Consider the following 14,656-nt stretch of genomic DNA (forward strand, 5'->3'; position numbering starts at 1 on the left):
AGCTCTTAAAAGAGGGAGCGCGTGCACGTGCACTCGCATGCACACAAACACACACACACACACGCTGTCTGTCATTACTGATGGAAAAGCCTACCTTCTGCACTCCACTCCTGCCCCATCCCCCACCAGTCTGTTTTCCTTTTTGACATTCTGCTTTTGATGAAAAGCTAGGCATTTATTATTAATGAGTTATGCTCCTAAAACAGTGGCTCTCAACTTTGGCTGAACACCGGAATCACCAGGAGAGCTTTAAAATCTACTGATGTCTGGGTTTCACTTCTGATTTAATTGGCCTGGGCATTGGGGTTTCTGAAAGCTCCCCGGGTAATTCTAATATGCAGCCAAGGTTGAGAGCCACGATCCGAAAATTTGTAAATTGGTTGTTGGGTTAAAATGAAGTGGGAAGTTGTGGCGGTGAGAGGATTAAGGGGTGAGAACGGGACCAGACGGGGTGATGGTGGAACAAGGTCCTGTTGAGGGTGGGAGTCCAGCCTTCCCGCTAATGTAAATAAGTTTTGAGCATATTTTTTGGTTCTAATGAATGCCTGTGTTTTGTTTTTGTTGTTGTTTGTTTTTTCTGACTTAATCCAGAACTAGGCTACCTGCTTCTTCTGATTTCCCAACTATCTCTTCTAACCAAATCCTTTCCTCAAAGACTCCATTGTGGGACAGAGCTCACCCAATCTCATAGCTCATCTCATACACTCAACTCTGAAACGGTTACACGGCCTTTTAAAAGAGAATTAGAGTGTAAGAGGCTCTCAGAATTTTCCTCAGCCCTCTCCAATTCCCTTTTCTCTTTTTGACTTATGTGTTAGAGACAGAAGTCAGCATATGTGTTCTGAATGTCCCCAGTTCTCACTAGCTTTGGCTAATAATGAGGTTGCAATAACCTTAATGCCCAATTTTGCTGATTTGCTGCTTCCACTGATTGATAAGGACTATGGCTTTCCTTCTGAGACTTCTTGCAGTTAGTTTTAGGCATCTCCAGGACGTAAGGATGTGTCTTCTATGTGCTTAGGAGCAAGCCCACTCACATTTTCTACTTTGGCATTTGCACTGACACCAACCCCTTTGAGAGTGGTCCTGCCTCTGCCAGGAGCCCTCTGCTGCCTTCGGTGGTACCTTAGTTCATGTAAGACCATCCCTATAAACATCCACATTTCAGAACAAACCCTGACTGAGGCTCCACAGGGCATTTCACCACAGACTAATATGTGAGCTCTGGGACGAGGAACAGGAAGGGCTTCTAGAGAGGGAGATGAGGGAATGGGACCCAGCTGGGGTCTTGGTCAACAAGGCAGATGCTGGGGTGATGGGGCCTCCTTGTGCCCTTCCTACTCCCCAAACTGCACCCTGGGTTGGGATGGAGCAGGGCCAATCGCAGAGAGCAAGTGGAAGACAAATGGGAGGGAAAGTGGTGGAAAAGCAAAGCTATTATCCCCACTGGCCACCTACAAGAGTCTTAGAACACCTTTGGAGGTTAAATTCCTTGAGGGCAGGAACTCTCTTTTGTTCGCTGTGTTTCCACAGAGTCTAGTGCCTTTCCAAAGTAGGTGCATAGTAAATAGTTATTGAACAAATCCATTGAGTCATGGGATTTCCCAAGTCCTACTTCATTGCTTATATGTTAGATTTTCTTGCCAGTTGACTTACTACCCCACCCTTCTTTCAGGGTTTTAAAAATAATTGAATTCTGCTCAAAAGCTGTGTCAGGGGAGATAAAAGCACAGTTCAGCCATCTTAACATTGAACTGATTATTTACTACTTGAATCAATGTGTAATATTCTGTTTGTTGGTCTATGGAAGAGGATTAATACTGGCCATTTTCACAATGCTGTGAGAAAAATAGGAATTGTTTAAAAATGAAACCAGAATTAACTGGAGCAACACCTAATTTATTATCCTGAATTAGCCAAACACTATTTGCTGTCTCTCACCTTTTGACTTGGATGACAGACAAATGGCAAGCAAACATTAGATATGCTATGTATTAGAGGTATATTATTTGAATTTTTTGGAACAACAACTTCTAGAGGGTACTCTGGAGATTTTAAAATGCTTTTCATAAGTTTAAATAAGAAATATTGTTAAGATTCTGAATCATTAAATGGTACTTTGGATATTTAACTAATGTGTACTTAAACATTGAAGAAGCTTTTAGTAATAAAAAGTAAAACAAAATAACAAGTTTTTGCTTAATTGAAACAATGCAACTATCCAGGATACTTTATTTTCTGCTGTTGCAAGAGGTTTAGATTTTATTGTAAAAAATAAATGTTTATAAGCCCAGTGTCTAAAGTCTTATCTTCTAGAATTTGCCAGAACACATGCCTATTATTGAGATTATTGAGTGTATTTTAAATAACTTTTTATCACTGATAGTAAACAACTTGGGATATTTATGGAATTGAAACGTTTTAAGCAAGCACTTTCGCATTTTTAAATAGAATGATCAAGTGATGTCTGAGAAGTTACTGCAGTTACTGTTGATTTAGAGTTCTATTTCTTGGAGTACAGTAGGCTAGGTATTTGGATGCTTTTATTAAAAGCAATTATAAAATCTTGATAACACAGTATAGAAAAATATATGTTTTTTAAACATGGAAGGGTAAAAAATATTGTAAAGAGTTATCAGGCCAATCTTAGTGAAAGCAAATAGTCTGAGAGGAAAACTACTTTTGCTCTAAAGGCATTTGCCAGACTGCTGAACCAGTAAAGTTTTTAAATTTTTATTTTGTGTGTGTGTGATGGTTGAAGGGATTCATAGGACAAAAAAAAAAAGCTCAGGGCTTAACCAAGGTAGAATGTCTAATGGGAGATCCCACCCATCAAACTGGGGTCCCAAAGGGCTGGACCCTCGAGGTACAGGTTAATCAGAAATGAACACGTCACTCCTACCTCCACTTCCAGTGGACTGCAAGGAATGTGGCTTTTGTCCTGAACAGAACCAGTGTTAGGGGAACTGGCCCTGACACATCTTAGCCACAAAAATCTGTCCACGTGCATTTTTTTTTAAGTACAAATTTTATATTATTTGGGTGGTTAAAAAAAGTCAACCTAAATTTAAATTAAGGTGGTCTGGGATTGGTGGTGGCCTTGGCAAGCTGGGTAGAAGCAGTGGCAGTGTCTCTCTGGATGAAAGTAACAGGCCTCAAAGAAGTCCCACAAATAAGTTTCCATTAAAAATGAACAGCTCATAGTAAAAACATAAGTACACAAGGAATTGGTACCATGACGGAATAGAACCAATAGAAAAAACAGACAGGAGAAATAGATCTACAAAGGCCTTAAATAATAGATTATTATTTGAGAAATATAAAACCATCATGCTTATTATGTTTCAAGAAATAAGACAAGCTTGAAAATATTTACATAGAACAAGAAAATTAATTTTTTTGTGTGTGAGATTTTGAAGTGTGTTTACTAGTAGACTAGATATTTTAGATTATGTCATATAAAAATAGCGGTTCATAGACAACCCGTCAATGATAGAACATTGGCTGCCATTCATTTTTTCCCAACTTTTATTTTAGATTCAGGTGGTACGTGTGCAGGTTTCTTACCCGGGTATATTGCATGATGCTGAGGTTTGGGGCATGAATGATCCCATTGTCCAGGTACTGAGCATAGTACCCAATAGTTAGTTAATCAACACTTGCCCCTGCCTTCCTCTTCCCTTTAGTAGCACCCAGTTTCTATTGTTGTCATCTTTATATCCACGAGTACCCAATGTTTAGCTCCCACTTATAAGTGAGACCGTGTGGTAGTTGGTTTTCTGTTCCTGTGTTAATTCTCTTAGGATAATGGCCTCCAGCTCTATCCATGTTACTGTAAAGAACATGATTTCATTCTTGTATGGTTGCATGGTAGTTCACGGTCTATATGTGCCATCTTTTCTTTATCCAGTCCACTGTTGATGAGCACCTAGGTTGACTCCATGTCTTTGCTGTTATGAATATGCTGCAATGAACATGCAAGTGCATGTGTCTTTTTGTTAGAGCAGTTTGTTTTCTTTTGAATATATACTCAGTAATGGGATTGCTGGGTTGAATGGTAGTTCTGTTTTAAGCTCTTTGAGAAATCTCCAAACTGCTTTCTGCAGTGGCTGGAGTAATTTACATTCCCACCAATGGTGTACAAGCATTCCTTTTTCTCCATAGCTTTGCCAGCATTTGTTGTTTTTTGATTTTTGAGTAATAGCCATTCTGACTGATACGAGATAGTATCTTGTTGCAGTTTTGAGTTGCATTTCTCTGATGATCAGTGATGTGGACCACTTTTTCATGTGCTTGTTGGTTGCTTGTGTGTCTTCTTTTGAGAAGTATCTGTTCATGTCATTTGCCCATTTTTAAGGGAGTTATTTGTTTCTCGCTTGTTCAGTTTAAGTTTCTTATAGATTCTGGATATTAGTTCTTTGTCAGATGCATACTTTGTGAATATTTTCTCTCATTCTGTAGGTGGTCTATTTACTCTTTTGATAGTTTCTTTTGCTGTGCAGAAGATCTTTAGTTTAATTAGGTCCCAATTGTCAATTTTTGTTTTTGTTGCAATTACTTTTGAGGACTTAGTCATAAATTCTTTCCCAAGGCTGATATTCAGAATGGTGTTTCCTAGGTTTCTTTTCTAGGATTCTTACGGTTTGAGGTCTTACACTTAAATATTTAATTCATCTTGAGTTAATTTTTGTATGTAGTGAAATGTAGGAGTCCAGTTTCATTTTCCTACGTATGACTAGTCAGCTATGTCAGCACCATTTATTGAATAGGGAGTCTTTTTCCTATTGCTTATTTTTGTTGATTTTGTTGAAGATCAGATGGCTGTAGGTGTGTGGCTTTGTTTCTGGGTTCTCTATTCTGTTCCATTGGTCTATGTGTCTGTTTTTGTACCAGTACCATGCTGTTTTTGTTACTGTAGCCTTATAGCATAGTTTGAAGTTGGGTAATGTGATGCCTCCAGCTTTTTTTTTTCTTAGGATTGCTTTGAGTATTTGGGCTCTTTTTTGGTTCCATATGAATTTTTTAATAGTTTTTTCTAAAAATAAAAAATTTAAAAAATAGATAAATAATTTTGAAAAAGAACCAAATAGAACTTCTAGAGAAACAATAATTGAAATTTAAAGCCCATTGTATGGGCTAAAACCAGACAAAGATAAAGAGAGAATTAGTGAATTGGAAGCTAGGTCAGAATAAACTACCCAGTTTAATTTTTTATTTTGTTAGTCTTTATGTCATCAGACACAATGTTCTAGGTCTTATATGGAAGGGATAAATTATAGTAATAGACTTTTGTGCATTAGAAATTAAATGTGGCATTTACATGTACAGTATCTCCCATATGTGCAATATGGGTAATCCTGGTGAACTTGCAACATTAGATGAAAAATTGAACTTTATTTGAGACTAAATTAGAATAGTGTTCATTTTTAAACTTTTATTGTCTTCCAATGTACCGCATGTCCAGATTTTACTCATTGTACAAGTCTTCCTTTTTAAAGTGTTTTAGCCACTTTATTACTTTCTTACATTTGGTCTACCTTGAATTATAGCTACATATATTATGTACTTGTTTTGTATTAGACTAAGTTCAGGGACTCTACTGGGTACACTGTCTGGCCTAGCAGCTACTTTAAAACATATCTGGGACAATAAAGAAAGGAAGGTAGGAAGGAAGGAAGAAAAAGCAAGCAAGAATGAAAGAGGGCCAGGTGTGGTGGCTCACTCCTGTAATCCCAGCACTTCGGGATGCTGAGGCAGAAGGATTGTTTGAGCCCAAGTGTTTGAGACTAACCTTGGCAACATAGCAAGACTCCATATTTACAAAAACAAAACTAAACAAAACAAAACAATTTAAAATTAGCCAGGCATGGTGGTGCACACCTGTAGTCCCAGCCACCCTTGGAGGCTGAGGTGGGAGGATTTCTTCAGCCTGGGAGGTTGACATGGCAATGAGCCATGATTTTGCCACTGCAGTCCAGCCTAGGCGACAAAGCAAGAACTTAGATCTGGAAAAGAGAGAGAGTCAGGAGGAGGGGGAGGAGGAGGAGGGGAGAAAGAGAGAGAGAAGAAAGAAGAGAAGGAGAAAGGAGAGAGGAAAGACAGAAGGAGAGATGAAGGGAGGAAGGAGACTTCCTAACTAAATATAGAGTAAGTATAGATGGATTTCTTTAAAGAAGATGTTTTTGTAAGAGGATAAGGAGAATATAAAATAAATGCAGGATTATAAATGAGCAATTCTGGAACTGCCTCTTAGGAGATGTAGATTTAGAACTGGCAAAGCAGGTAACGTACATTGAAAGGGGAAAATGTAGTGGCATTAGAAAGGCAAGAATGACTTGGTAATTTTTAAAAAGAAGTACTTTTAATATGGAACAAATTATAATGAATAATGGCAGGAATCAATTATAACATACTAAATTTAAAAAAAAATCCATGAGTCTTTACTGACTAAAAAAGTTTATAAACAGTGGGGAGGGGAGGTAAAAAGCTTTGTAAAAGATGCCAACTAGTGAACATGGAACAATTATAGAAACAGAAGATTACCACTTTAAATTCGACATAGCAATGGATTCAGGTGAAAATCGTCAGTGGGTAATAAAATACAGAGGTGAAAGATTGTGGAGGAACAGAATACTTACACAGCCTCAAAGTATTCCCCACAGATTTCATATTAATTACGGAGAGAATAAGATACCTTTGCAATGGAGAAATTTAGGGGACACCTCCTAAACACACGGTCAAACTTAACGTCACCAATTATGGCACAAACAAGCATCGTGTGTCCCAGGTGGGATGTAATAGGAAGGACACACACCCTCTGTGTATTAATTTCAATCATATGAAGTTGCTGATATTTGACTGACTTTGGCTTACAAAAATGACGGTCTCATATAATGCAACCTAATAATATTTCTATTGTTTAGTATGAATTTATTCACAAATAAACAACCAGAGAAATCCAAATTGAGGGCATTCTGCAAAATAAACAACTGGCCTGGACTTTTAAAACAATGTCGATGCCATAATTTTTTTTTAAAAAAAGGCAAAAAGAGGAGAGGCTCTTCTAGACTAAAGGAAGATAGAGAGACACAGCAATCAAATACAATGATGCTCCTTGTTAAGATCCTAGATTGGGGGAATTTAGCTGTAACAGACATTATTGAGATAAATTTGAATGTAGACTGTATATTAGATAATAGTATTATATCAGTTGTGAAATTTTATGAATATGATAATTATACTGTGGTTATGAAAGAAGGTGTCTTTGTTCTAAGGAGATATATGCTGAAGTATTTGGGGTGAAGGGTTATAATATCTGCAAATAACTCTGTAAAGTTTCAAAGATTCAGCAAAAAATGAATGTGTATATGTACGTATGTGTATGTATCACACACACAGAGAGAAGGCATAAATGTGGCAAAATATGAACAAAAAGCCAATGTAGATGAAGGGAATATAGATATTCATGGTACTTTTCTTGCAACCTTTCTGTGGGTTTGAAAATTTTCAAAATAAAACATTGGAGGGATGAAGAAAGAATTGTCATTATTTTCATTCAGGGTATGAATGCTGGGCTTTGGGGTGCTTTCCTACATGGAATCTTTTGACTCTATGACCACATATATGGTGACTGGGATAATTTTTTTTAAAAAGACCCAGTTGAAATAGAGATGATGTTCCCTACCCATAGAAAAATGATGAGATTTTACTTTACTGCTAATGGAACCACCAAGCAACGGGCTTAGTGTTGGTGCATTCGTGAATAGAGTCCTGCTTTGCCCAGTGCAGCTGTCCACTGGCCCCTGAAAGTCCCTAAGTCCATCTTCATCTGTGCACTAGTATAAAGCTCTCTCAGAGACTTAGAGATTTAAAAAAATACTGAGTTTTACCGGGATCTTAGAGCTACTGGGAAACTAAGATTTAATAAAACAATTGCAAAATTGGAGATAAGAAAAAATTATCTTTACTAAAAATAGAGACAAATAGTTCAATCTCCAATTTTTGAAATAGAAGAGCTGGGTTTTGACTGGAGGGTTGAGGACTTAGGGCAGGCACTAGGTTCTTCCCTTCACTTTTTCTGTCTCTTGTCCAGGGTTGTGGACCCAGAGGTAGAAAGGAGAGGTTGAAAAAGCCTTCTGTCTTTCTCTCCTTAGAACTTTATCTTTATCTGAGCACCTCCTTGTTATTTTTTAGCTCTCGTTTGCCACTTCTCATGCCAGGCTTCCTGCCAAGACTGTCTTTGTTTTTTCCCTGGCCTTCAGTCAAGTTTTCAGCTCTTTGCAAGACCCTCTTCCCTTCTGCTCTCCCATCCTTCACTCTTTTCCTTCTGTCTTGTCAGCTTTCCCTTTGTCCTTTTGGCTTTCCTCCTTGCTCTTCCTGCCAGCCAGTCTGTACTATTTCCCCCTGCCCCATTCCTGCTCTCATTTTCAATAAGATTACATTTATTTGGGAGATGGAAATAGATGGATGAAAGGGAAAGTCATCCTTTATTGCGTGCATATATGTGCACACACACACACACATAAAGATGATGGTAAGGTAAGGTATTGCTGATATAAGGAAAGATCTTTCCATTGGAGTTTTGATTTCTCTAAAAAGTTTTTAAAGTCTTATTTAAAAAGAACCAGATTAACCTTAAACTACAGGTTGTAGATCTGGGTTGAAAACCAGCATCGTCACTCCCAGTGTGAATTTGGGCAAATCATTTCCGTTTTTTTTTAATCTGAGAAATGGATATATTGATAGTGCTTTCCTCAAAGCTTTGCTATCAGGATTAAATGAGATAATGCACTTAAAGTACCTGGCAGATAACCCCACAAAGGTGGGCTGTCTGTGAGAGCTTGCGATTATCATTAGCCCCTTCAGGCCTTCACTGGACCAGCACAGTCAGAAACAGACGAATCTCTTCCTCCTTAAGACTCCTGCAGCACAGATGTTTGCCCATTTTTTAGGCTGCCCTTTCTTGTCTTTCTGCCTACTTGCCTCTTCTCTCCCTATCACACTTCTCGTTCTCTCTTCTTTCTTTTGATATCTTCTTCTCTTCCTACCTTTCTTGTTTACTTTTTCCATCTTCCACCCTCCTACAAAGACTTAAAAAAAATCCAACATAAAAAATTAAAATTAATATAAAGTTGAAGGGAAAATGGGTGAAGAGAAAATGAAGGTAGAGATATCATAAAGTTGGGGTTAAGAGGAGATGCATAAATGCATAATTGCTAGTTGGGGGCTACCACTTTACCGAGTTTCCTAGCAGCCAAAGGAAAGATGGAAACAAATAATTAAGAGTAGCGAGGTCCATGAGATAGAGGAAATACATAAAAACTGTGGTTCCTTCCCTGAGCACTTCTGTGGATTCTCATAAAGGGGACCCTAAGTGGTGTAAGCAAGTGATGTCTACCATAATAATGCATCTCCTTTCATCATGGATATAATAATAAACTTCAGAGAACTGTTTCCTATGATGCTTTTTAATATAGGCTGATGATGTACAGCTGAAGTTCAATCCTGTAAAAGCATTTTTACAAGGAGTTAAATTGTGTGCTATGTGTATGCAATCCTCCGAGATCTGGCATGCCGCAAGGATAAAGTTTAGAATACATACCAGAATAAATAGATCTGTGTCCTTCAGGCAATTCTCTATAGATACTATCTCTAGCAATCAGGCTTTTGAAAAGTATAAGAAAGGAGAGTTCAAGGCAAACCTCTGAGTATGGATACCCTCTGTCATTGATGAAGGGCAGAGAAATGTTATTGGATAATCAGTCAGGTAGACAGTATGACTAAGACCCTTTTAATGAAAATTAAAAGCCATGCAAACACACCTGCCTGAACAGAACCATGCCATTTCTGCATGAGAAGAGCTGAGACATATCTATGGGCAAGGTCAAAATAGTCCTCAATACTGACACTGAATAGTTCTTTACAGAACATTATTAGATGACAAGAAAAGCTTGATTCCATTTTGGGGAAAAGGAGCACAAACATGTACCCAGTAATAAAATACACCAAAATGTTGATAGCAGAAATCTCTGGGAAGTGGGATTTCAGTTGACGTTTCTCTTTTCTATGTTTACAATGAGCAGATGTTGCTTTGGATATAAGAAAAAAATAAGGTTATTTTCAGAAAAAATAGTTACTCTAGGCTGCTTCTATCCATGGATGAATAGGTAAATTCAGCCACAAATTTCCACAGCAGTAGTTCTCAGCCCTAGCTGCAGTTTAGAATGCCTTGGGGAGTTTTAAAAGATACTGATGCTTTGGCCCCACACCAGACCAATTAAATTTAAATCTCTGAGGCTAGGACCCAGGAACTGGAATTTAAAAAAAAAATCTCCTAGGTGGTTATAACGTGCAGCTGGGTTGAGAACTGCCTCTCTGTACGGTAGAACACAACTAGAATAATCCCTGGCCCATGTTCCAGCAGGCACACTCTTCTCAGTGGACTGGATAGCTCTCCATGATCTGGCCTTTGCTTTCCTGTCCAACATCAGCTAATTCTACAGGCTTGCTTATTCAGCTCCCAGAACAGTGCCTGGCACGTAGTAGGATAAATTCATATCCTACAAACGGTGATCCAGGATCACAGTTTGCTGACTGTGGTCGCAGAAATAATTAATATCTTTGTTTAAGCAACATAGTTTTCTATGAATCTTTTTTTTACCAATTGTATTGTCATTAATTGGTTTGGATGTCTCAATAGACTCTTTGGTTATGATTGAGAATAGTAAGTCTGATAATTTAGTTTTTTTTTAATAGTTCATCTTAGCCATTCTATTTTTAATCATTGGATATGAGGACCATTTGTCTGTTAGGTAAGTTTTTTAACACAGGATAAGACTGTATGCTCCATGAAGACAGGGTTTGTCTTTCTCACCACGGCATCTCCATGGCCTAGGAAGGTGCCTGGTTCAGAGTAGGCACCTAATAGATACTTGTTAAATACATATTCAAGACATGAATAATAATAAAAACATAATATGAATGCAAAGAATTGTATTTAGTTTTTTATTTCTCATTTGATGGGTGTAGTGTGTTTGAAGGGAAGGAGGCATGCACACATTCATGCAAAAGTAGTATCAAATTTAGATAGTTGTTGGACAAAGAGAAAATTCATACATTCAGACTGAGATGAGGTTTTGAATCCATTTTTTGATATGTGAAAATATTATAGTAGGTGGCTACTCAGATACGAGCAGGGCTGGAAAGGGCGCCCCCCGATACACACACACACACACACACACACACACACACACACCAGGAGTGTCAGACGACCATCCAGCGATGGTCAGGCAGCTGTTAACTGTCTCTCTAAAATAATAATTGTTCCTGATGTAATTCATCTCAATGTATTTTTTACATTTTACTGCCTGACTCCTTCTTTTAAGGTAAATTTACTTTACACAATTTTTGTTTCTTTTAACTTTTATTTTAGGCTTGGGGGTACATGTGAAGGTTTGTTACATAGGTAAACACACGTCACAGGGGTTTGTTGTACTTACTATTTCATCACACAGCTATTAAGCCTAGTACCCAATAGTTCTCTTTTTTGCTTCTCTCCTTCATGTAGACTCCAGTGTCTGTTATTTCCTTCTTTGTGTCATAAGTTCTTATATTTAGCTTCCACTTACAACATGTAGTATTTGGCTTTCTGTTCCTATGTTAGACTCTTTTCATTAGGATCTAATAATCCAAAGACAGGGATTTTTTTTTTTTTTGGTCTATTATGGTCTCTGTTTATTCCCAAAACCTTGAACAGTGCCTGACACATAGTAGGTGCTGAATTAATATTTGTTGTATAAATAAACACATCAAAAAAACATTTTATTTGCTTCTACCCTGATGAGTTAACCTCACAGTGGTTACCCTTGTATTTTTAGTTTTCCATTCACATGTATCAACTCTGCCTCTGGTAGATTATCAGCTCTGGAGAGGAGTCATCTATGTCTTCATCTCCTAAAAGTGGCTATCTACGTGATCCAAAATATGCAACAGAATTTGCATATATGTGCATGTTAATTGAGTGTTTGTGAAAATTGAGACTTGGATGCTGAAGAGAACAGGTAGGTTTCTCACCCCCATCAAAATATTCTATTAAAAGCCTTCCCAAATAAATTCATGTTCTGCTCTTGGGACAAAATGAAAATGCTTGGTTACCTATGAATCTAGTACTACTGTTTCAGTCTCTCTTCAGATTTAAAGAGTGAGGTTCATTGTGTGAGGAGTTTAATTACAAACAACCTCTCTTAATTCCTGTATTGCTGGAGCTCAGAGCACACTCAGATCAAGCGAGACGAAGTGTCACTTTGTACAGGGCTCAGCCTTGGTTACTGTTTATCTGGGTAAAGAGCCCTCTTAACCTCAAGGCCAAGCACATTAGATGTTTTGTTTCAAGTGAGTTCTCTGCAATGGTCCAGATTTCTCTTCATTTCAGAAATCCTCAGCAGTGATATTGGGAAACTCTTGGCGTTTGTTTCTCCATCAATGAATGGGCCTAACACAAAGGAGAGTAAGATTCTTGGCTGTTAAGGACCTGGGGTCTGGAATAGATGTGCTCCATCTGCCAAGGTATTTTCCCCACATGGCTGAGATTTTTTTCCTACTAAAAAAAAAGAAAAAAAATGACAACAACAACAAAAAACACTTACTCAGCAAACTGCATAGCAAGTCATTTGTGCCAATAAAATGACAGCCATCTTCAAGGCTGCAGGCTAAGAATATGAATTATCAGGTAGAAATTGGCTCTGGGATAAATATATTTTTCTTCATTCCCTACTCCTTCCCATAATCAATCTCTCTCCCTCTCACTCTCTTTCCCATCCACACATGTGCATGTGTACTCATGTACACACTTGCACACTCATAAAAACTGGAGTTTCCAAAATTTCCCAGTTGGTTGAGAAGCAGAACCCAAAGTTGGGTGAGGAAAAATGACTCATTCCCCTAGGTTTGGTTTTTACTGCCAGAAAACAGATTTTCAGGAAGGAAAATCATATGTCCCAAACCATCACCAAAGTAAAATGAATCAAATCCCCAGTGTCTGCCTCAGAATCTCCGTGAGTCTGTGGTCTAGAGTCAGGCAGTGGCTAGTGGTTGTGTGAGCTCCAGAATACTTTGCTTCCTCTTGTGGGATGTTATTTTCTAACAGCTATTGACAATTTTCATTTCCGCGTGACAGGGTCCATGTGGTCAAAAGAACTTGACCTAAGCCTTATAAAATCACCAATGTGCTGTTTTTATTTGGAAGCATGTTTTGCTGAGGCCATCTCAGTGGAACTGAGAGTTTAGTGGGCTGTGGTTCAAGGAGCCACACTTACATGATGGTTTACAAGCAACTCAGCCTTCTCTGAAGGACGGCCTGATTTAGCCATAAGTGAAGAGTCTGGGCTCTGGAAGTTCAGTCTGAGCAAAGGCTGAGATAGGAATGCCCAGGGCATTTTTTGGGTCTCCATCTCCTCACCTGTGAAGTCATATGGACAATTATTAGTAAACAGGAGCACTGAAAGGACTGGCATTTTTGAAATGTTAAATGTTGTTTTCTTCAGCCCCAGCAACAACTATTTCTTGTGACTTTCTGCAGGACTCTGAGGGAATGTTGGGATGATAATCACAGGAACCAATGGCTGCCTCTGGAAAGCCCATAATTCTGCACATTCATGGAGCTTCACTCTGATTCCAAATCCAGAAAGACCACCATGTCGCTTATGGAGACACTTGAAATCCCTTCCACATCTTCACTCATCATGCTTGAGGTGAGAACTAGGAATACGTGAATAAACCAATAACATGTTGCCGAAGTCAGTTTCGAGTTTTGCCCGCTGTGAACTTAGAAACAACTCCATTTCTCTCAGCACTAGATGGCCTGTTCAGAGTGTATGTGTGTGTGTGTGTGTGTGTATGTGTGTGTGTCCTCATGTGTGCAGAGAGAGAAAGAGACAGACGGAGAGAATGCAATATTTAGTTTTGAAGATATTACACTTATAATTATGCTTTCCGAAGCTTGTTCCTGAGAGTACCACAGAACAATGAGGTTAGGTTACCCAAGGAATAAAATCATTAAATAGGGCCGTCCTCTGGTTTTTCCTCCAAACCACTGTCTGTGTGTTGTTCAGGGGAAAGAATCTCAGCTTATTCACAAGTGGCGCTATCTTTCCACAGGATGTTCATTGTTTTGAAACTAGAAGAAAACCTCAACAGCTCTGAAGTATATAATTATGCTTTCTTATTACCCAACAAGAATGTTCTCGGGAGTGTTGTTGCGATGACTCGTTTGCGAGTGATCTGACGGAAGGAAGGGCGGCTGAGGAGGAGAGGAGGAGGGAGCAGAGCTCGCCTTCCATGCCACTTACATTGTCGTCTGACAGCTCTCACAGATTTGCGGCTTGTCCTCAAATAGACAGCCTAGGGAGATTTTTGGTCGAGGGTTCCCAGTCTCCTCCATGTCCCCCCACTCCCGCCCCACTGTTATCAGTGCAATAAGTGATTTCAGAGTATTAGGGGAGATTCCACTGCCACTGAATCATGTACAGACTCACGGCCAGATGACGACATCAGAAACATATGTGTTAGTCTGAACGCAGGACTTCGCCTAGGAAATGAGAACAAGATCTCCAGCCGGAGAATTAAGGACCCAGAGGCTTAGAAACCACCCCAAGAGGAG

The sequence above is a fragment of the Pongo pygmaeus genome, chromosome 5 (assembly GCF_028885625.2).
Source record: "Pongo pygmaeus isolate AG05252 chromosome 5, NHGRI_mPonPyg2-v2.0_pri, whole genome shotgun sequence".
NCBI classification, from domain to species: Eukaryota; Metazoa; Chordata; class Mammalia; order Primates; family Hominidae; genus Pongo; species Pongo pygmaeus.